Source organism: Talpa occidentalis, unplaced genomic scaffold, assembly GCF_014898055.3.
Source record: "Talpa occidentalis isolate TD23 unplaced genomic scaffold, MPIMG_talOcc4v2.1, whole genome shotgun sequence".
Taxonomy (NCBI): Eukaryota; Metazoa; Chordata; class Mammalia; order Eulipotyphla; family Talpidae; genus Talpa; species Talpa occidentalis.
The window spans coordinates 36,021,587-36,043,715 of NW_026555331.1; the positions used below are offsets into that span (position 1 = coordinate 36,021,587).

A 22,129-nucleotide genomic window follows, 5' to 3' on the forward strand; every position below is an offset into this window, starting at 1 on the left:
ACTGGCATGATTTATAAATTTTATTTATGTCTTCGCATAGTATGTGAGTCTCCTGCCCTCAGGCCCTCAAATATTAGAATTGGGTTAACTCGGTATCACTTCACCTGGTCCAAGCCAGCAGCTGCCTACATCTGGATCTCAGTGATCTCAGCTCCTGCCTCCAGATCTGCCCATATTGTTCACACTGCAGCCAGACTATTCTTTCTATAATGTAAGACACTTCCCTGCTTGATAGTTTTTACTGCGCTTTGATAAAGTCTTGCCATGAAATGACCTCTGTTTACATTTCATCCTCGACCCTGGCCATTTGTGCTTGTAACTCCAATTTAATGTGTCTCTTTAAACCCAAAGGAGAATGCGCCTTTGTCTGGCCCAGAAAACTATCCAATCACCCTGCTTTAGGTTCTACTTCCTGAGACTGCTTCTATTCTCCTTATGCAGCAGAATGTACTCTCTTCCCTCTGAGCTTCTGTCCCTTAGTTTTGACAAACAAGCCCTAGGGTTTTCAATACCACAGTTAAAACTTGGGGGGGTGGGGGGGTATCATTCATTAACATCTCCAGTTCTCATCTCCTGCGCTACTAGGCTTTTTCATTTGCATATCTTACCATTACTTCAAAATCCGTATGTCAAAAATCCCAATCATATTAACTTCTCTTTTTAGTCTCTTTAGTTATCCCAACAGTGTCCCCCTTCTTACAGACAACCAGGGGAAACACTTTGGCATCATCTTTACCTCTTCCCTCCTTTATATCTAATGTAATCTAACTGATCAGGTCCTATCAATTCTTTTTCCTTCACATTTTCTCATTCGCAACATAGATCTTGTAAAACTACCTAGATTCATATCCTGACTCTACTGCCTATTATCTTTGGGACCTTACATGACAGCCTCCCCTTTTTTCATGCCTCAGATTCTTCACCTGTAAATGGAAATAATAGATTCTATCTTACAATTTTCTTTTTTTTTTTTTTTTAATAGAGGCATGTTTTATTTATTTATTTATTCATTTGTTTTGTTTATACATGCACTGGGTACAGTCAGAAGCGCGGGAGGGTGAGAGAATTCACCAGAGCCAGAGCGGGGAGCAGACAGGCAGAAGGACCGAAGTACACTGCTGAGGGGAGCAGCGGGTGGCAGGAGAGGTCTGCGCACCATGTGGGACCCTCCTCCGGTGGCCGGGGAGCAGCCGGGAATCGAACCGGTGTCGCAAAGGCTGCGGGCAGCTTCGCAACCCAGCGCTCTACCGCTGCGCCACCGGGGAGGCCCTATCTTACAATTTTCTTATAAGATTAAATGAGTTAATACATTTAAGATACCCAGGGCAGTGCCTGACCAATAAATAGCATTCAAGCCAAGTCAACTACGTAGGGAAACATTAAGAAAGATGTTTAAAAAGCACCAAAATGACCGCTGTGAGTCTCCATTGAAAGCTAGACATTGTCCAACTTTTTTCCAAGTTATCTGATTCAGTGAGACCTTTGTGCCTTTCTTTGCCTATGAGCTAGTTTATCAATACAATTTTGTAAGTTACAGAATAGTCACAATGCAAATTATTCTTATCCATTAATATGCAAATTATGTCCATTGGCGATTCAGTTGATATTTTGTTCTGTAAAAATTGACCAGTTTTGCCAGTTTGATATCTTTCATATTTGTTAAGCAGATTTACTTAATCATTCCTGGCTGCCTTAGAATATTTATGTGAATATTTCTTTGACTTGGTTGCAACAGCTTAACTAGTTCCCTCAATAATTCATGAGTTAAAATGAAATTTTTGAGATGTGTTTATTTTATAACTGTACAAGAGTCATGATTATACAGTTTTGTTAAAAATTATTTTCTAATAGTTATCATTAGCGGTTAACTTCTCTTCCATTTTATGCCCAGTATTGAGTTTCACATCTTTCTGATGGATGTGTTTCATTTGTTTCTTTGTATTTAGAGCAATCAATCTATACTAAAAATACAGCTATTTCTAGTAATCACAACTATATTAAAGATGTTATAAACCTAGGGGAAAAAAAAGATGAAGGGAGAATTTAAACCTGAAGGGAGAATTCCATTTAGGGCAATAGAGGAAAGATTAAGAATTTTAAAAATTATGCTATGGATAACACGTTATCACCAATTAACATTTATTGAACTTTTATTATTTGCTAGCATTTAAGTTTAATTTTTTTTATAATTATGAGCACATGAAAATATTTCCCATCTAATTTCTTTTTTTTTTTCTTAAGATTTAAGATTAAGAGACTTCACCAGAGCCAGAGCGGGGAGCAGAGCAGGCAGAGGGACCGAGGTACACTGCTGAGGGGAGCAGCAGGCGGCAGGAGAGGTCTGCGTGCCATGTGGGACCCTCCTCCGGTGGCCAGGGAGCAGCCGGGGATCGAACTGGCACTGCAGAGGCCGCGGGCAGCTTCGCAACCCAGCGCTCAACCGCTGCGCCACCGGGGAAGCCCCCATCTAATTTCTTGACACCAAAACCAATATGTTTGAAATATGCATACATTTTTTATGCAGTCAGGGTTATAATCAAGGCAGAAGCTCAGTGCTGAGCCAAAGGATTAACAATGTAAGTAACCACAGAAGCACAATTTGTTTAACTTAGCTTTTAGCTCAGTATGTCCTCTTTAAGTATATGATTCCCTGGTTATTATAACTGATCCAATTGTATAATTGTAGATGAAGTGTAATAACATTTCTTCTCAAACTTTAACACAATAAAGATTGTCCTTTGGTTGACTACTATATTTTAAAGAATTATGCCTTATTTCACAATATTGCTCCATCTCTAAATTTTTCCATGGCCTCTTAATTAAGTAATAAGTTTCAATCCTTATGTTAAAAGTCAGGCTGGCCTGTTGCCTTTTACATGGCACATTGAGTATCTAAAATGTCTGAAAGAGTCTATACTAGATCACAGCTAGCTAATCCTTCCTGGACAAGAATACTCCACACATTCTCTCTTCCTTCTCCAAGTTTCCTAGGGATCAACTGACTTCTCAGTTCACTTTCTTCTATTACATGTTTTGCATTATATATATGTATATAATATATGTGTATAGTATATGTACATAATATGTATATACTTACACATAGAGAAATCTGGAAATAAAAGCAAAAGTAGGAAAAAAAGTCATGTAAAAACCTGTAATTCAGTTACTGATCGTATTTTGGTATTTTCTTCCACCTTTTTTCTGTGCATAGACTTTTTGCATGTTTTACATATTGCCTATACTGTATCATTTGATTAACCTATCATAGTCATAAACATTTTCATACGCCATTATTTTACTTATTTTGACACACTTAATGACAGTCTACTTTGGCTACCCTGTAGGCAGTTGCTAAAATTACAGAGTGAACAAATAGGTTTCACATCCTCAAAAAGCTTATTCTTTAGTAGTAAAGACTTTCAAGCAAAGATCATCACAAATAAATATAATTACAAAATATGATAATTGCTATTGTATTAATAAGGATATAACTCCACCTACTAAACTAATATACAAAATTATAGTAACAAAAAAGATAAGACATGTATTCCTCTTTCAAGTAGCAATTCGAGTATAAATCTAGAATTGCTTGGAGTATCCAAGGTTCCGAGGGACCCAGGCCCTCTCAGTCTGGTTGCTCCACCATCTGAGAATATAGCTCTCACCTGTTATCCAAGATGGCCCACGGCTAGATCCACATACCAGCCAGCAGCAGTTGTGAAGGGCAAGAGGCAAGGTGCCCTTCTCTCTAAGCCATGACTTCCAACCATTTTTGTACCATGGTATATGGCAATATATATGCTTCTGTAAGCATGCCACAATAGTAAGTAAGCTCTAGGAGTAAGCCTAACTTCAGATTTCAAGTAGTAATGAACATAAGCAATGTTTTAGATGTCTGCAAAAACTGTTTATGATATGAAAGTATTTGTAATTTCTCTTGGTGGCAATATTACAGTTACTACTAATACTTTTTGCCTTTTTGCCTATATTCATAATTAAAGCAAATGCTAAATTTCAGTTAGTGAAAATACAGATGTCATTTTATTTTTCTCGTTCAAGTTCACAGACACAATGAACTCTCTCTCTCTCAGCTTCCTTGGGTCAAGAAACTTCCTGCTTTAAAGGCACAACTCAGAATTTGTACATGTTACATCTGCTCATAACCCTTAAGTCAAAACTTAGTTTTCTACAAAGAAGACCTAAGAATTAGTCTTTATTCCAGGTAGCCATGTGCTCAGTTAAAAAACAGGAGTCCAGAGCCTTCCTGGTGGCACAGGGGGTTAAGCGTCAGCACTGTGAAGCAATCCACAGCTACTGCAACATGAGTTTGATCCCCAGCCAGGGAGGTGACCCATGGTGCAGCAGACCTCTCCTGTCTTGCCCGCTGCTCCCCTCAGCAGTGTATTTCAGTAGATCTGCCTGTTCTGCTTCCCACTCTGTCTCTGGTGAATCCTCTCACCTCTGTACCTCTGGCCTGCACCCCAGCTCTTGTTTGCATAAATAAATGAATCTTTAAAAAAAACAAAAAACCCAGGAGTCCTATTATATTTTTCTTTTTTTTTTTTTTTCTTTTTTTTTTTTTTTTTTTTTTAATAGAGGCATGCTTTATTTATTTGTTTGTTTGTTTGTTTGTTTTTTTTGTTTATACATGCACTGGGTACAGTCAGAAGCACGGGAGGGTGAGAGAATTCACCAGAGCCAGAGCGGGGAGCAGAGCAGGCAGAAGGACCGAAGTACACTGCTGAGGGGAGCAGCGGGCGGCAGGGGAGGCCTGCGCGCCATGTGGGACTCTCCTCGGTGGCCGGGGAGCAGCCGGGGATCGAACCGGCGCCGCAGAGGCCGCGCGCAGTTTCGCAACCCAGCGCTCAACCGCTGCGCCACCGGGGAGGCCCCCAGGAGTCCTATTATATTTGAAAGTAAAGAGAATGGATTTTAGGGAACCCCAAAAAGAACCAGATTCTTTTAAAGAGTTTAATAGGAATTTCTAATCCAATTTAAGATATCAGTAAAAGTATATGAGAAAGTGACAGTTAACTGAGATCTGAAATGTAGTTATTAATAATTGTAATAATATCTGTTGCTAATTGAATACTTACCATGTGTCGGGCATTGTTCTAGTATGCTATAAGTATTAATTCAGTCTCACAACAACCATATCCCATTTAGGATAACTGTTCAGGATTCGTTTGTTTGTTTGTTGTTTATTTCTTTTTTTTTTTTTTTTTTTTTATAGAGGCATGTTTTATTTATTTATTTGTTTGTTTGTTTTGTTTATACATGCACTGGGTACAGTCAGAAGCGCGGGAGGGTGAGAGAATTCACCAGAGCCAGAGTGGGGAGCAGAGCAGGCAGAAGGACCGAAGTACACTGCTGAGGGGAGCAGCGGGCGGCAGGAGAGGTCTGCGCGCCATGTGGGACCCTCCTCCGGTGGCCGGGGAACAGCCGGGGATCGAACCGGCGCTGCAGAGGCCATGGGCAGCTTTGCAACCCAGCGCTCAACTGCTGCGCCACCAGGGAGGCCCTGTTTGTTGTTTATTTCATAATCATAAACTTAACTCTGCAATCCAGCTAGACTTTGAAGGAGAGAAGGAAAATTTGGAACCCATAGAACTATAGGCAGAGCATAAATATTATAGGCTATTTCAAACAGGTGGGCATAAAGGGGTGTGCTCCTGAGCTACAGAAGGAATGGTCTGGTGGTTAAGATAAAACAGATCAAATGTAATAGATTTGTCCACGGTCAGCAATGGTGTCTTGCCGGTCTGACCAGTCCCGGACCCAAAGCACTCCATGAATTCCACAATATTCATGCCCCCTGTCACCTTGCAAAAGACCAAATGCTTGCCATCCAACCTCTCAGTCTTGGCAGTGCAAATAAAAAACTGGAAACCATTTGTGTTGCTTCCTACATTAGCCGTTGACAAGACTGTGGGACCTATATGCTTCAGGATGAAAAGCTCATCAAAATTTTCCCCATAGATGAACTTGCCACCAGTGCCATTCTGGTGTGTGAAGTCACCACCCTGGCACATAAATCCTGCATAATTCTATAAAAGGAGGAACCTTTAAACAAAGTCCTTTCTCCCCAGTGCTCAGAGCATGAAAGTTTCTACTGTCTTTGAAATTTTGTCTGCAAACATCTCAAAGATGGCTCAAGAGCTCCCCTTTGGCAGCAATGTCAAACACAGTGAGGTTCACCGTGACAGCCTCGCAGGACTTCTGATGATGGCAGCTTCTGAAAGTCCTGCATCCCTGAAAACCCCTTAATCTTGGGCAAACCAGATAATACAGTAGTTATTATCCCCATCATACAGAAAAGGAGAACAAGGTATGGAAAAGTAAGTAATTTGCCTAAAGATACACAGCTAGTATATTGGCAAAGACAGGATCTACACCTAGGAAGGCTGCACCACAATGCATCCTCTTAACTACTGCTTAAATTTACCCAGGAACTCCTAAAGTGCCACAGACTAGATGACTTGACCAACAGAAATTTACTTTTTCACCGTTCTGGTGTCCAAGACCAGGATGTCTGCAGGTTGATTTCTACTGAGCCCTCTTTCCTTCACTTGTAGATGGCTGCTTTTTCCCTGTATCTTCACATAGTCTTCCCTCTGTGTATCTCTGTGCTTAGTCTCATCTTTTATAAGAACACCAGTAATATTGGACTAGAGCCCATGCTAATCATTAAGGCAGTTTACCTTAATTACCTCTTTAAAGACCTTATCTCCAAATAACAGTCATATTCTAAAGTAGTGGAGGTTAGGACTTTAATATTTGAATTTGGGGGGAGGGACACAATTTAACCCTTAATGACTACTATTTTTTACTGCCAGGCAAAATGTGAATGGAGGGGTAATGTTCAACAAGAAGGAACTGCAGGGCCTTCCCGGTGGCGCAGCGGTTGAGCGCTGGGTTGAGATGCTGCCTGCGGCCTCTGCAGCGCCGGTTCGATCCCCGGCTGCTCTCCGGCCACCAGAGGAGGGTCCCACATGGCGCGCAGACCTCTCCTGCTGCCCGCTGCTCCCCTCAGCAGTGCACCTCGGTCTTTCTGCCTGCTCTGCTCCCCGCTCTGGCTCTGGTGAATTCTCTCACCCTCCCGCGCTTCTGACTGTACCCAGTGTTTGTATAAATAAATAAAAATAAATCTTAAAAATAAATAAAAAAATAAATAAATCACATGATGGTATCTCCTATTTAAAAAAAAAAAAAAAAGAGGGAACTGCAAGTGCATAAAAGTCAGTAAAGGGTTTAGCACATTAAAAGGACAGAATGGAAACTGTGTGATGGGCACTTACTGAGTGTGCAGGAGGGTGGCCCATGTGAGGCTGAGAGCTAAGCAGGGACCAAATGATGTGACATTTTGCAGGCCAAGTTTGAGGATTTTACCTTAGATATAGATGTGAAGCCACTGAAGAAGAAAGTAAAGCAAGGATTTGACATAACCTGAATTTTAAAAGACAACTCTGGTGTCTGTTTGAAAATAGATTGGAAGCAGGGAGACCAGCTTATAGCTAGAGACCAGGTGAGATTGTAGGTGACTTGGATAGGTATAGAAGTGGCGATGGAGAAAAGTGGGCAGATATCAGGTATATGGTGAAGTAACACCAAGGGAACTTGCTGCAGACAAGAAAGGAGTAGGGAAGGGAACTGCCTGCTTCTTCCTTTCTGGCAAAACCCTTTTAATGCATGAAACCCTCCCTCTCCTACAGAGGATGGGCATCATCCTCAGCTCACAGAAGTACATCTAATGAGTGAACCAAGCATGGTATTTCTTTTATTTTTTTTTTTATAGAGGCATGTTTTATTTATTTATTTATTTGTTTGTTTTGTTTATACATGCACTGGGTACAGTCAGAAGCGCGGGAGGGTGAGAGAATTCACCAGAGCCAGAGCGGGGAGCAGAGCAGGCAGAAGGACCGAAGTACACTGCTGAGGGGAGCAGCGGGCGGCAGGAGAGGTCTGCGCGCCATGCGGGACCCTCCTCCGGTGGCCGGGGAGCAGCCGGGGATCGAACCGGCACCGCAGAGGCCGCGGGCAGCTTCGCAACCCAGCGCTCAACCGCTGCGCCACTGGGGAGGCCCATAAAGCATGGTATTTCCACATTTATCACCAGTGGATGGTACAGGACAGCGCATGTTTCCCTACTGTGGCCTATGATCCTTCTGGAAAAGTCCACTGTGGCGATTCTGAGAATGTTTGCCTTGCTGCTTATAAGATATTCTTGCCAAAAAGGTTTAACATACACTTAATTAAGCATCCACATCTAATTTTAAAGTTTATAAGAAATAAAATTCAAGAAGAAAATAAGTGACACCATGAGGAAATCAGGTAAATTTCAAAGAAAAACTCAGTTTCAAGAAAACAAATTAGGGTAATGGTCTATACTCAAAGAGATAAAAAAAAATATGAAACCAAATGCTAAATATGAAATTTGCTTGGATTCTGGTTTGGAGAGTATAAAAAGCATTATGGGGACAAATAAGGAAATTTGAGCTTTGAAAATTAAGTATTATTAGGGAATTACTGATAATTTTCCTTAAGTATGATGCTATTGTGATTTATAGGAGATATCTTTATTCTTAGGAAATACAAAGTGAATTATTTAGGGTAAAGTGTCATGATGTCTGCAACTTGATTTCAACAGATACAGAAATTTTTCCTAAAACCCTTATATAGTCTATATCTTACGCGGAGTGAAGGAGAGAGACTAAGCAATTATAGCATGTGGGAAAATATTATCAATTGTTGGATCTAGGTGCAAGGTTTTCAGTGTGTTTAAAATTTTTCAGAATTTTAGACAAGAAGGGGGCCAGAGAAACATGGGAAGGGAAGTAGTATACTTCTTCTTCCTCTGGATATTATCTTTTCTGAATGTGACTTAGACACCATCTTACATCATGAGGGAGTCTAGCTGGAGGATTTAGGTGAAATGCTGATGTGGCTCTGAGTTTCTGCTGACTTGAGTATGTAGATGAATTTTCAACCACTGGAACGGCCTTTCTTCAGAACGTTTCGTTATATGAAATAATCCATATTCCTTGAAGCCATTATCTCTAGTGGAAATGAGAAATAGAATTATCAGGGAGCTAGCAGGAAATTCAGGAGACTTGGTAGTATGGATATGAATCACACAAGTCATATACCATTGGTTCTCTGCTCTTTAAAATTATTATAGCATGAACTCTCCCGTATCATTAAGATTTATTTATAGACACTTTCATTTAATATTTTTGAACAGATAATATATTCCTATGGCCAATTAAGTATTGCCATATTTTTTTTTGCAACTGCTCTCATCAAGAAGTAGAATCTGTTTCCTTCCCTTTGAATCTGAACTGTCTTTATGATATTCTTTGACCAATATAACAAAAGTGACATCGTGCAAGTTCTGTAGCCTACACCTCAGGAACCTTGCAGCTTCCACTTTCCTCCTATTGAGCACTTCTCTGAGGCTGCCATCTAAGGAAATTGTTCTAATCTATCAAAGGGTAAGAGGTCACATGAAGGAGAACCTGCAAGAGCCAAGACCAGCTGCAGACATATGAATGAGACTATGTGGACCTCCAAGTCTACCAGATCACCCAGCTGAATGCCACCACATGACTGAGACCAGCTAAACAAACAGAAGAACCCCCAACCAAACCACAGAACCAGGACAAATAATAAATCATTGTTGCTAGTATCATCAAGCTTTGGAGCTACTAATTATTAATGAAATTTCCATGGTGCAAAAATGTTTAAATATAAAAATATACAAGTGAGAATGCAAAGAAAATTTTAGGCCATGTTCATAGCAGCATTATTCAAAACACAAAATGGTGGAAATACTGGTTTTTTTCCTAATTATTTGCTATGACAAGCAGTGCCCAGTTATTGACTTTGTGCATCATTTTTGCATGCAAATGCATAAATAAATTCCCAGAAGTAGAATTTCTGGGTCAAAGACTACATAAAATTGTCATTTTGATAGATGCAATTAAGTTTCCTTCCTAGAAGTTCTGTTATTTTATGCTCCTATTAGTTGTTTATTATGAAAGTACCCAATTCTGAAGAGTCTTGCCAAAAGGGTGTGTTATCAAATTTGGGGAATTTGACAAGTGGATAAACTAAAAAGTAGCAAGACAATATGGTTTTATTTTGCATTTTTCTTATTTTGAGTGAAGATCGGAATATTTTCATAGTTTTAGAGTAGCTTTTATAGCTTTTTCTATCAACTGTCATCTCAGACGTTTTGCCCACTTTTCTATCAGTTGCAGGTCTTCTATATTGATTTTTTTTTTTTTCACATTTTTTTTTTTTTCCAAATAGAGGCATGTTTTATTTATTTATTTGTTTGTTTTGTTTATACAGGCACTGGGTACAGTCAGAAGCGCGGGAGGGTGAGAGAATTCACCAGAGCCAGAGCGGGGAGCAGAGCAGGCAGAAGGACCGAAGCACACTGCTGAGGGGAGCAGCGGGCGGCAGGAGAGGTCTGCGCGCCATGTGGGACCCTCCCCCGGTGGCCGGGGAGCAGCCGGGGATCGAATCGGCGCCTCAGAGGCCGCGGGCAGCTTCGCAACCCAGCGCTCAACCGCTGCGCCACCGGGGAGGCCCTCTTCTATATTGATTTCTGAGAGCTCTATATACATGAGAGAAACTAGCTCAGTGGGATAGAGATTACAATATTTCTCTCCGTTTGCCTTGGTTTTGATTTTTATTGTGGAATCTTGCTATGTAGTAATTTTGTGATATGTTTTTATATAGTCAAACTCACCAGTATTTACTGTGATGGCTTTTGGATTTTTAAACACTTCTAAAAGGGCTTCCCCTTTTTTCAATTTTTAAAAGAATTTTTTTTCTTTGTTTTCTTCTAGTACTTCTGGTTTCTTATACAGTTTCAATTTTTACATTTCTTTTTCCATTTTTTGGAGAAGGTAAATGTTATGAAGACATGGAGTCAACCATTTTATTTACATTGATCTAGTCTTATCATTTCTTCAGGAGTTCGCCTTTTTTCCTTGCATGTATTTTGTATTTATACTGTTTTATTTGTTCCTCTCTTAATGTTCTAGAACCACAATCTTAAGAGTGGTTCACTCTTGAGGCTTTAAAATATATCTGGTAGGGGCCTCCCTGGTGGCGTATCGGTTGAGCGCTGGGTTGCAAACCTGCCCGCAGCCTCTGCAGTGCCAGTTCAATCCCTGGCTGCTCCCCGGCCACCAGAGGAGGGTCCCACATGGCGCGCAGACCTCTCCTGCCGCCCGCTGCTCCCCTCAGCAGTGTACTTCGGTCCTTCTGCCTGCTCTGCTCCCTGCTCTGGCTCTGGTGAATTTTCTCACCCTCCCGCGCTTCTGACTGTACCCAGTGCTTGTATAAATAAATAAATAAATCTTTAAAAAAATAAAATAAATAAAATATATCTGGTAGTACTAAGTCCTTTCTGATTGCCTTTTTCCTCTCTAGAATTTTTCTGGCCATTCTTTTGACTTTTAGGGTCAGTTTTTCTACTGAGGTATTTTTATTGGAATTATGTAAAATTTACACCTAACTCATGAAAAATATCTACTTAATATATTAAGCCCTCATAAACATTTCTATAACATTATAACTCATTGATAGATGTAACACCATCAGTTTAACTATACTTTTATTATTCAATTCTTATAATTTCCCCAATTTTTGACTGTACACATTATTCTTAAGTAAACCTTTATTATTGAGTCTTATGCATATCTGTAGTTATTACCTTATGAATTCCTAGATATAAAATCACTAGTCAAAAGACTGAACTTCTAAGCTATCAGACATTACCAAAATTCTTACCAAAGAGAAATTTTGTCCTCCCACAAACTCTGGATGAAAATGAAAAAATTTTAAGTCTGTTTAATAGGCTTGCTACTCTCTTTAATAGACAAAAAGTGATATTTCACTTCTACTTTTTATTTATTTGATTATTAGTAGAATAGAACATTTTCTATTTATCTCATATTTGAATTTAATTTTCAGTGATTCTTAACATCATCCTTACACATTTTCTTGTTAAAAACATAGTCATTGAGTTCAAAATATAATATTTTTCTTATTTTAATCTGATGATCTTAATGCTTTTCTTTTTGACCTGTATGAGCTTTTATATATTAAGACTATCAAATGTATTAAGCCTTTGTTATATTTGTGTCAACTATTTTTCCAGTTTTTTATTAACTTTTACTTATTTACAACATGTTATTTTGTCTTCTTTTATTTTTAAATATGTACATACTCACTGAATAAATTAAGTAATACGGAAACACAATAAAAATGTTCTCTCTTCCTCACTCCACTCACTCCTACTGCTAAGGGAGTCTGCTGGTATTTCAAAATTTTAAGTTTTTTTGTTGTCAAATTATAGAACTTTCCCTGTATTAATTTATTACATTTGTTTATGCTTATGAAGACCTTTCCCAAACAGAAAGCGGAGATGGAGGGGAACTGGAGTATGGAGAAACCACTACGTAGGCTATTGAAGTGGTGTGGGCCACATATTATTGTGGCTTGGACTGAGATGGTAGCAGTGGAGATGGAAAAAAAAGGACAGACCAATATATAATTTGGAGGTTTAACTTATGGGAGGTGGAAGTACCAGGTAGTGAAAAAAAGAATAAAAGAAATGATAGTTATGCTTTTGGCATAAGCAACAGGTGGAATGGGGGTATCTTTATTATTTTCCTTTGCTGAGGAATGTGAAGTCTTAATGAAGTGATTTTTTTTTTTTTTTTTTATGAAGTGATAGTTTGGTGCTTAGTACTTTCCCAGTGATACTTATTAACATATGACCAGCTTTAACAAGACCCTTAAATATAGCCTGACACATCTCTCAACTCGCTGTGGCTGCCCTTGGTTTTTATTTTTGACCTGCCATGTTTTAATGTACCTGCCTACTTTGTAGAAATGTGCTTTTGGGGTTTACAAATTGTTCTTGAGTTTGTCCTGTTCTCTCTTTGATGACTCCTTCCTGGGTACTAATATGGGCCAGTGTTTTCCATTCCTCAGTCAGTGGGTCATAAAAACAGAGTGGGGAAGTACTCCTTAGTACTTTTAGCAGTTATCAGATTGTCATGCAGTGAGGGCCCTCAGGCAGTTCCTGAGCACTGGTACTATGTAACCTAAACCCTTACCTTTTATTTCAATATAGGGGTCATCAAATGAAAAACTGGTTTGTGAATGTGTGGCCTGGAATAGCTAGTTTGGAACTAATCAGTGAAAACAGAGTTGGCTTGTTGTTGTTGTTGTTGTCTTTATTGTACAAAACAGCACCCAGTGAAGCTCCTGGGCCTCCATGAACTCCCTAAACAAATTCAGACGACATCATTGCAGAACATCGAAGCAGCCGCAGAGTGCCTGCTATAGGGAAAGAAACAAAGGTCATTGCCACCAACCCCCTACTGTAGCCTCACAACCACTCTGATGCCTTCCTTAGACTGCTTTCCCTTGATGACTCAGAGAACATGTTTCTGACTTCCTGCCAAAAGGACACAAACTGAGTTGTTTTTCTGCAAGTGGCTTTGTGTGGAGCTATGCTATGCACATGTTCCCTCCTGAATCTTCTAGCAACCAGTAACACTTGCCAACAAGGGAAAAGGTTCACTAGAGTTAGAAATGTAGTCTGTGGTCTTGGAACAGCCTTTCAGGGCAAAACTAACTGATCCTTCTAGGGAACTAAACATTCTAGATCTTTGAAAATTAGATTCTACCTGATCCACAATTCTATTGCGTAACCAAAGGTCACACCTGCAGCCAAATTAAATATGTTTGTCACTAGAGATATTTCCATCTGGCAAACAAAATACTAGGGATTATGCTGCTCCCTCTTCCTGGAATGTCCTTGAGTGCTATATCTTCAAGGAGGCATTTGGCCACAATCCCAAATCCACAGCCTTTGACTAGCCACCTACTGCTCCACAGACTCCCAAGAAAGCTACACAGGGGGACAGTCCTGGCAAATGAAGTTTATTACACTGCTGAGTTTGTCTAGATCACTTCAAAGGCAAAAAGAGACAAAAGAAAACAAACCAAACAAAAATGGTGACCAAAGACCTAGATCAAAGTGAGGAAGCTGCAACTTAGACTTTCCTGAAGTTGGGGGTACAGGAAGTGACCCTTGAGCTTGTGCTTGTCACTAAAAATCCTGATGCCCTTCTCTCACCTCATGGACCTCATCCTGTGAGCCCAAATTCAAATGCCTTTTCCTTTTTGAATTTTCCTTGACTTCAGTTCCATCCAAGAAAAATGAGTGATTTCTTCATTTGTGATCCCTATAGCAATTTGCGTGTGTTTCTCTTTGATTACTAAGTCTGTTTGTGGTGATCTTTTATATGGCCCTCTTCCCAGTCTCCAAAGGTAGGTTCTGTTTTATTCCTCTTTTTATTTTCAGTGCCTGGCTGAGTGCCCGGTTTAGGGAGTATTGTTCAGAAAGCCATTGTCTTGGCACTGGACACAAGGCACCTGGTTATACAGTTTGTGTACTGAACAAATGTGCCCAGCCAAGGGGGCAAGTGGAACTAGTGTGGGCTGGTTTGAGGCATCTTTGAGGAAAGGGAGCTTTTCTCTTTGCAGAAAGGCACAAGTTTGTAGGGCTGCATGAACCCAGAGGAAACATTTCCTGTTTTGCACTACAATGGTATATAAATGTGAATCTTCCAACCGGAATTGCAAATCAGACCCAGCAACTCTAACAATGGCAGAATGTGAAGACATTCAAGCTGAAAGGAATAGGTTCCCTTGTGAAAAGTTTCTACTGCTCATCTAATAGTCAGACATGGTAGTTATGTGATTTTTTGAGTACTTGCTATCAATTATGAGTATGGAGTACTTGAATGTGTTGTGCTTTTCAATGTAACATACATATCCTCAATTACTATTTTTAAGAATACATACAAATAGACCATTTTAGCCTTGAAGGAAAGCTAGTCATCTCAACATTTTTGAGCACTTAGTACTGGCTATATGCTTGGTATGAACTAGACTCTATGAATTGTGATAAAATTAGCAAGTGTCAGGCTTTTCATTTGCTAAAACCATGTCTACCATACGATTCTAAGAACACAATCAGAAACAATAAGAGGCAAAGAGGTCACATGTGAGTACAATTGCAGTTTTATCCTTTGCCCTTTGGCTTCCTCTGTGGTCTTATATTGCCACTTTTTCAGTGCAGAAGCTGTCTTCTCTTTAGTTTTGTTATTTTCTTCTATGTTCCTACCCATCTAGTACAAAATGACCATTTGCTATTTTGGGACTATCATTACGAAATGTTCCATATTCTTAATCCACAAAATCCTTTGTCAGAGAGTAAGGGAGATTGATGGCAAGACCTGTCTTATTTGTCATGTGGTTTTAGTGAGTTGCCTTGCACAAATTTTGAATCAGAACTAAAAAACCAAAGCTTGAAAATAGTGTGCTTTATTTATATATGTGTGTATGTATGTATGTATGTATGTATATATTGTATGGGAGATGATCCTAGGTTATCCCCATAATAATGCCATTCTAACATAGGAGAGAAGAAGATGCCATTGCGGCATTGTACCAAAAACTGCAAATACCTAAGCCACAGTCCCTAGGTCAGGTTCCCATAGAGGCAGAGCATGTCTGTGATCATCACCCCTTCACTCTTTATGTGTGTTTGTAAAGGAGATTATTTGGAGCTTTTAAGATTGTGATATCATTCCTTTTTCTTTTTAAATTTATTTATTTGTTTGTTTGTTTGTTTGTTTATGCAAGCACTGGGTACAGTCAGAAGCGTGGGAGGGTGAGAGAATTCACCAGAGCCAGAGCGGGGAACAGAACAGGCAGACTGACGAAATACACTACGTGCCATGTGTGACCCTCTCTGGCTGCCAGGGATGGAACCTGCGCTGCAGAGGCTACGGGCAGCTTTGCAGCCCAGTACACAACCGCTGCACCACCAGGGGAGGCCCTATCATTCCTTTTCATCTTTTTTTTCCCCCTTCATCTCTTCTTGTTCCTTCTCTTCCTCTTTTCTCTTTTGGCATTCACATCGGGTTGACATCCACTTTTCCAATATTAGCTCATTATAATTTATATTAAATGATCATCTTTACATTTGTATTTTTATCCAGATGTCTGAGATACACACTCCTTTCCCACCCCAACTCACCTTCCTTCCAGGTATTTTCTTATCTGCCCCATGTTGCTAGATTGGGAGCAGTTTGAGGAAAGGAAACAAGCCCAGACTTGCTTGTTTGAATCAGTTGGCTTGATCATATAGAAAGTAGTTAAATGAAAGTTAGTAAATGAAGACATTAATGAATAAATCAACAGAAGGTAATGAGAAGTAGCAAGAAAACTTCATCTGTGATATTTCATTTATTTAAAAATAGCAAAACAAACATTTAGAAACATTTAGAAACAAAAATTAGAACATTTTCTAAATCAGGGTGGCGGATATGTGAGTATACATTATCTTAGTCTCCATACTATTTTTGACATTTGAAAATTTCTATATAATTGAAAAAACTAACATGTATGATGGAAACTTTGCAGTATGACAAAATGTTTTTCTTCAAGTATCTCATTTAATTAGGGAATTGTTCTGTTAGGGGAACAGGATGTTCTGAGCTAATCCCATACAGGCTTTGTGGACTCCACCCCCACTCCAGACCAAAGTCATCAAGACATTGGGAAAGACAAATCCCGTCACCACCAAAGGGAAGGTGGCTTGGACCTGAGGGTGGAGTTAAGCAGCCAGGTTGGGTATAAAAACCAAACACGTGGGCCTTGGGGTCTCTCCCTCTGTCGCTTGCCTCCTGGCTTCACGGCTCCTGGCTTGTGGCCAGCTCTCAGAGTGCCATTTGGGATTCCTGATCGGCGGATCGGGTAGGATGCATTTAAAACTTTGTCTCCCATTTTTCTCCCTGAGCTGTACATTTCCTCATTTGCCCTTCCCTTGTAAATAAACCTTTTATTAACCTTTCTTGTGTGCCTGCAGTAGAGTATTGACAAGTCCTTTTTTTTTTTTTTTTTTTTTTTTTTTTAAGATTTATTTATTTATTTATACAAGCACTGGGTAACAGTCAGAAGCGCGGGAGGGTGAGAGAATTCACCAGAGCCAGAGCGGGGAGCAGAGCAGGCAGAAGGACCGAAGTACACTGCTGAGGGGAGCAGCGGGCGGCAGGAGAGGTCTGCGCACCATGTGGGACCCTCCTCCGGTGGCCGGGGAGCAGCCGGGGATCGAACCGGCGCCGCAGAGGCCGCAGGCAGCTTCGCAACCCAGCGCTCAACCGCTGCGCCACTGGGGAGGCCCTGATAAGTCCTTTTAAGCGCGCGAGTGAGGACCCACAGTCAGGCACCCCGTTTTGTATCAGGGCTGCCCTATAACACTTCTAAGTACACAAGATTACAGAAATCCATTGGCCTATACATTTTTGAAACTCATTGGTTATATGTAAACAAAAAATCAGCAAATAACTGAAGCAAGTTACATGTAAAATAAAATCTGCTTAACAGAAAAAAGTAGATACTTTACTGGTGACAATGATAATGTCATTTACCAATGCCCACACAAAGCCAGTAAATCCCTACATAGTCTAACCTTATCTCCTCCCACTTTTTCCCACTTCACTCACTCTACATCAAGAACCCTGACCTTGAGATGCTTACACTTGCAAGGCATGCTACAACCAGACAGATTTGCTTTGGCTCTTCCCACCTTTGTGTGTTCTACCTGGTTCCCTGCTTTACTTTATTCTGTTGTCTGTTCTCAGGTGAACTTCTCTCATCACCCCATCTAAAATCTTAATTTCCCTCTATTATTATTAGTGTCCTGGGCTGCCATAACAAGATACCACAAGTTGGGTACACAACAGAAATGTATTGTCTCACAATTCTGGATACTGAAGTCTGAGATCAAGGTATTGGCAGAGTTGGTTTCTTCTGAAGGCTGTAGGGAAAATTTGTTTCATGCCCTGCTCCCAGTTTCTGGTGTTTTGTAGGCCACGTTTGGCTTTCCTTGGCTGACAGATCCATCACCCAGAACTCTGCTTTATTTTCATGTTGTATTCTCCCTGTGTGCAAGTGTATCTTTGTCCAAATTCCCCCCTTTTATGAAAACAGTCATATTGGATTAGAGCCCATGCTAATAATCTCATCTTGATTTTCTACAAAGATCCTATTTCCAAGTAAGGTCACAAACAAAGGTACTGGGATTCAGCATCTTTTGGGGGACAATATAATGCAATCTATAACACCCCTTATGATGCCTCATTTTTCTTTGTAGTATGTATCACCATCTAATATAAACTTATGTTTTTATCAATTTAATAACTGCCTTCTTCAACTAAGATGTAAGTTTTATGAACATGTAGATATAATGCTATATCCACTGTATTTAAAACAGTCCCTACTATAGGGAGGTATGTAGTTAAAATTTGTTAAATGAATGAATACAAAAAAGGAAAATAAGTTCTCCTATTTGAAAATATTACATACTAAAATATGACTTCTTTTCACATAGTAGACTTTGAAGAAACAAAGGCTTCTCAGATGTCTTTAATGTATATATTTGGTCTAAATACTGGAGAGCGACCTAAAATCTCTATCACAAACAAACAAAATCCATTCCTTTGAAAATAAAAGGGAGGATAGATGTACGATGTACTGAGGAAGAATGGAATTTGGGAGTAGAAGGTTGAGAAGTGGTAGAAGTTGAATGAGGTTGAATAGTCAAAATCTAAAAAGTAGTGATCTTTTTTGCCTGATGTTATGAAAAAAATATGCCAGTGGCCATCAGTGTACATAGGTTTTTTTCATTACCCATTAATGTGAAAACAAATTTTCACAATTGTTTTCAGTAATAAGCTGCCGATATTAGAAGTGCCCCTTCTAACATTGTCTATGTATACCTTTATCAGGTTGCATTATCATTATCTTTCTTCTGAAGTCCCCATTGGAACATGAGCTGAGGAGCAGGAAGCTATCTTTGCTAACCCACAAACAGTTAAAAGACAAGTGGTAAATTAAAAGAATATTTGCAGCAAACACACTCAAAAACAAGTTAAGAGCGGGCCTCCCCGGTGGCGCAGCGGTTGAGCGCACTGGGTTGCGAAGCTGCCAGCAGCCTCTGTAGCGCTGGTTTGATCCCCGGTTGCTCCCTGGCTGCTCCCCGGCCACCGGAGGAAGGTCCCACATGTTGTGCAGACCTCTCCTGCCGCCCGCTGCTCCCCTCAGCAGTGTACTTCGGTCCCTCTGCCTGCTCTGCTCCCCGCTCTGGCTCTGGTGAATTCTCTCACCCTCCCGCACTTCTGACTCTACCCAGTGCTTGTATAAATAAATAAATCTTTAAAAAAAAAAAGTTAAGAGCTCTTACTTGCATAAGACTTTTATAAATCAATAAGAAGACAAATGACTCAGTGGATCAAAGAAAGTGAAGATTCTGTAAAAACATAACAGTTGTTCAATCTTGCCAGTACCCAGGAAAATGCAAGTTAAAATAATACCAAATTGAATTTTTGCCCATCTGTTTAACAAAAATTGAAAGATGGAGAACTTCCGGGCTGAAAAGAGTGTGGATGATCAGAGACTCTTACTTTGGGGCAGGGGCAGGGGGAAGGCAGATAGTGTGTTGAACTATGTGCTCAAATTCAAAATGCACTTGCCTTTTGACCTAAGAATCCCACATTTTAGGAATCTATCTTACAAAAAAGGCAATCTTCAAAATGATACGTATCAATAATTTCAATGCAGGAATTTCAATGTAGGATAGACCCAGTAGGAATGTTCATTTAGTTTTGAACAAATTATGAATATATTTCTTGAACTTCTGAGTTTGTGAAGTAAAATTCCTGCTTTCTACATAATTATTAATGAAATAGCACAACAAACATTTAGCAAATGTCAATTGGAAGCAAAGAATGACATGTGATTCCCTAAAATTCTGTTTTAGGAATTTAGCATAAATATTTAAGAAAAGGACCCTACTTCTACTACTCCCACCCAAAGCTAGTCTCCATATGTAAAATGTTAAATCCCAAAGGTGAATTTAGAAAGTGAGAGGTCAGAAGGACACCTGGGGGGGGGATTGGGCACACCCCATCTACCCAGGGTGTTAAAACTCTCAGCTTTTGCTCCTCGATTTCACTCTGTTCTCACCATCCCGAGTTGTTTCTGTCTGTAATAAGAATGGGAAAGTGCTATTTTTTTTTTTAAAGATTTATTTATTATACAAGCACTGGGTACAGTCAGACAGGCGCTGCAGAGGCTGTGGACAGCTTCGCAACCCAGCGTTCAACCGCTGCGCCACCGGGGAGGCCCGAAAGTGCTATTTAGAACAAGAATTCATCACAACCACTCTCATATTAAGGGAATGGCTTAATATTTTATACTCATGTTTAGGGGAAATAGCTGATAAGCCTCCTTGGGTTGTTTTTTTTTTTTAAGATTTATTTATTTATGCATACATTCAGCCAGAAGTGCTGGGGGGTGGGGATGAGAGGATTCACCAGAGACAGAGCGTAGAACAGAACAGGTGGATCTACTGAAATACACTGCTGAGGGGAGCAGCGGACGAGTCAGGAGAGGTCTGCTGTGCCATGTGGGTAGCTCCCTGGCCAGCTCAAACCGGTGCTGCAGAAGCTTCAGATAGCTTCATAGTGCTGTGCTTAACCTCTTGTGCCACCAGGGAGGCCCTGCCTTCTTGAGTTTTAAAGATGACTCCTCCCACTAGAAAAGCAGCATTCTTTTGCCCCCCCTGAATGCTCTGCATAACAAAGTGAGAAGAAGCTAGACTTTTCCTGAGGAAAAGGAGAAAGTGAGGTCAGGTAAACAGGAGAGATTTGAGGAAGCTCACCTAGAAATTTAGTGGAGGTGAGGCCAACACCTAGGGCCTAGATTCTCTGATGGCCCCACCAGTTTGCTTCCCTGCTGAGTGCAGCATGGTTGACTGACAGTTCGGGGCTCTTTGTGATTCTGCTTCAGCTTTTGAGAGGAGGACCCCACTTTCTAGGGCAGCTGCAGCAATGACTGAGGCAGTCAGTGGACTGAGGCCTAGACATTTCTGCCCCATAGAGGACTCCTTTAAAGTGCAAGCTGTGGTCTGATCTTTTGTGTTTTAGCAAATCCTTTGTCAAGCTGTTATAGGGCAGCCCTGATACTGAACCGGTTGCCTGGCTGTGGGTCCTCACCCGCGCGCTTAGAAGGGACTTATTAATACTCCACTACAGGCACACACAAAAGGTTAATAAAAGGTTTATTTACAAGGGAAAGGTAAATGAGGAAAATGTACAACTCAGGGAGAAAATAGGGAAATAAAGTCTTTAATGCGTCCTACCCGATCCGCCGACCTGGAAACCCAAAGGCACTCTCAGAGCTGGCCGGACGCTGCAAGCTGCCGGAGAGCCAAAATGGGGGACCCCCCCCCCAAAGCTTTATACCAACCTGGCTGCTTAACCCCACCCTCAGGTCCCAGCCACCTTCCCTTTGGTGTGGGGATGGGATTTGGAGTTCCCAGTGTCTTTGGCTTTGGCCTGGGGTGGGGGCGGAGTCCACAAAGCCTGTATGGAATTAGCTTTAGGACATCCTTTTCCCCCTAAGGAAGTGACCTGGGTCCATGGCTCCTCCACTCAAGCCAACTTCACTCCCCTTTTTCTTTACAGCTTGTACTTCCCCCAGAAACCTTTTCCTCCCCTTCCTCTCAGCTTCTGCTCCCCAGAGATCCCACTGGTAAGTTAGAGACCCCTGATTTGCAGCCACTGAAGTTTTACACTAGTGGGATTAATTTTAAAAGACTGAAAAACATTTCACCGTTTAATTTCAAGTTTGGGAATGAAAACCGAGTAATTGCCAGTTTGTTCTCTGCCACACAGTCACCGTTTAACTTTAAAAGATGACTGGCCTTGTCTGAGAGAACAATTACAAATTCCTCCAGGAATTTAGTCCCTTTTTTTGTCTTCTTCCTTTCTCTCCTCTCCCCTCTTCCCTCCCTCTCCTCTCTCTCTTCCTTTCTGTAAGGTAAGGTAAAAAGTATCAGGCTTTTTCTGCCCTCCCACCATTAGGATAGATGAGGGAACCCTGTGGTCCCAAATGCATGCCTGATGGCGGGCACCTGAAGTGGGTACACCTGGGCTGAGAGACTGAGTTTATAAGGGCGGCGTCA

General features: G+C 40.6%; 1 protein-coding gene and 1 pseudogene across 1 annotated transcript in view; both read right to left on the reverse strand.

Annotated features, from left to right (window-relative positions):
* LOC119239816 (RNA-binding protein 12B-like) overlaps nt 1–22,129 on the reverse strand; it is a 290,681-nt gene that overhangs the window by 45,245 nt on the left and 223,307 nt on the right. The window lies entirely within an intron of this gene.
* LOC119249541 (peptidyl-prolyl cis-trans isomerase A-like) lies at nt 5,716–6,093 on the reverse strand (annotated as a pseudogene).